Source organism: Micropterus salmoides, unplaced genomic scaffold, assembly GCF_014851395.1.
Source record: "Micropterus salmoides isolate LMB-PRFRI ecotype aquatic unplaced genomic scaffold, ASM1485139v1 Ms_hic_scaffold_1, whole genome shotgun sequence".
Lineage (NCBI taxonomy): Eukaryota > Metazoa > Chordata > Actinopteri > Centrarchiformes > Centrarchidae > Micropterus > Micropterus salmoides.
In genome coordinates, this window is record NW_024040040.1 from 23,726,548 (window position 1) to 23,729,207 (window position 2,660).

Consider the following 2,660-nt stretch of genomic DNA (forward strand, 5'->3'; position numbering starts at 1 on the left):
ACAATGGGTCGACTTAGGCCACCCCCCACCTCGACCATACAAGAAGCTCCAGTGTACAACAAACGTATCCACTTGATAAAATCCTGACCAAACCCGAATGCAACAAGTAGATTAAAAATATAATTATGATCGACACGATCAAAAGCTTTCTCTTGGTCTAAAGCAATCAGTCCAACTTCTGCATTAAACATTTTACAGATATCCAAGGTATCTCTTACTAAAAACAGGTTATCCATAATGGATCTTTTTGGAATGCAATAGGTTTGGTCTTGATGAATTATCAAATGTAAAACTCCTTAAGCCTATTTGACAAACATTTAGACAAGATTTTATACTCTGTTGTTAATAAAGCAACAGGTCTCCAGTTCTTCAGCAGAGTCAAGTCTCCCTTTTTTGGTAGTAGGGACAACACAGCACGTTGACATGTGGCAGGTAGAATGCCATCCTTATAGCTTTCACAGAACACTTCATAAAGGTCCATTCCAATATATTTCCAGAACTGTTTATAAAAATCAGAAGTCAACCCATCAATCCCAGGAGAGCGTCCAGAATTCAACTGTCCAACAGCAATAGTGAGCTCTTGAAAGGTAATTTGTGTGTCTAAAGCAGTCTTAAAACCAGAGTCTATTTGAGGAAGTCCTTGCAGAAGTTGTGCTGCACAACTAGAGTCACAATGCTCAGCTTTATAGAGAGAAGAATAAAAATCAACAGCATGACGGCGCATTTCTATAATGTCATTTGTAATCTTCCCATCTGGAAGACGTAAACATGTCATCTGCTTAGATTGCGACACTGAGCGTTCTAAATTAAAAAAGAAAGCACTTGGGGCATCCATTTCAGTGACCGATGTGAAGCGTGACCTCACCAAAGCTGATTTCACCCTCTCATTCAAATAAACACTTAGCTGTTTCTTTTTCTGTTGCAAGTTATTGATACAAGCTGGGTCATTTCTTATAATCATTTCTGCCTCTATCGACTCTATATCTCTTTCAAGAGCTTGAATTGTTTCTCTTTGAGTAGTTGTAGAATATGCAGTGTATTGTTGACAGCATAATTTTATTTCCAATAAAAATGGAGTTTTTCCAACCTCCCACCATTGCTTTAGATTTTGAAAATCATTTTTCTTCCCCTTCCAATGATTCCAAAAAACCTCAAAATGTTTGGAAAACGAAGCATCCCGCAACAGTTTGGCATTAAAATGCCAATAAGAAGATTTTTTTGGAATTTGTACCATATTTACTGAAATAAAAACCACATGATGGTCAGAGAAACCTACTGGAGAAATAACACAATCAATAATCCTGTTATTAAAATTTTTTGAAGCATAAATTCTGTCTAAGCGAGCAGCACTAACTCTGTTGTCAGAAATTTTAACCCACGTATACTGTTTATCTGCTGGATGCTTAATTCTCCACATATCTAAAAGTTCAGCCTCTTTCACCAATCTTGACAAATAATTAGATGAAAGCAAATGAGGCTCCACATTATTACGGTCAACATTGAAACATTCAGTACAATTCCAATCCCCACCAATAATAATGTCACCATCGCTAAAATCCTGCTTTAAGACATTAGCTAGCTTTATAAAAAACTGTAATCGCTCATTTCCTACATTCGGTGCATAAACATACATTTATAAAATAAATTTTCATCCCTTCAATAATAGTTTTTACAAGAAACAAGCGACCTTTTACAAATTCTTCAGTTTTTTCAATACTAACTTTTATACCTGGAGAAAAAAGAACAGCAATTCCAGCGCTCAAATTTGTGCCATGGCTAAGTACATGCTGACCTTTCCACCACATTTCCCACTCAACTTCATTATCCATATCACTATGTGTTTCTTGCAATAGAATGACATGTAACTTTTTGTCTTGCATAATTTCAGACACCAGAACTCGTTCGTGACTATCCCTCCCACCATTAATATTTAATGAACCCACCCTCAAAAGATCCATATATAAGTTTAGGGAGGAGAGAAAAAAGACAACAGCAGAAAAAAACAGAAGAAACAAAAAAGAGAACACCACGTGATGCATGGCTAAACCTTTACAAAAAAGCTTTCATCCTCTTCTTTTTATCCCCCATTCTACTTTTTCTAATGACTGTAACATGTTTCTTTAAACGAAAACGTTTCTTTTCACTCAACTGATCAATATTCACAGTCTTTTGAAGAACCGCCACTGACCTCTCAAATTTTCCTACATCAGGGAAAAATTCTTTAATGTTTACTTGTTTTCCAAATGTCTCATCAAGGAACCCATTAATTTCCTCTAATGTATATAAAGAGGGGTCTTTGGTAGACATATCTTGAGAACCACCGTCAAGTCCACATACAGACCCTCCCTGGGAATCACATTCATAATCGAGAAGAGAAACATTTTCGTCAGATGCATTGTCATCATCTACTGCACTACCATCTTTACTGAAACACAACTCTCTTTTTCTTGTAGCCAACATAACAGACTCACACCTGCTTGGCCCTGCAATTTCCACTCCATCATCTTGCTGCTCATCAGCATTGATATTTTGAACAGTATTTGCAATATTTTCATTTTGCTGACGTTCATACACATTAGTCACAGCATTCTCATGTACTTCACTGGCGGACGGCGCCGCACCAGAATCGCTCACCTCAGCTGGGCCTGCGTATTCCTCTG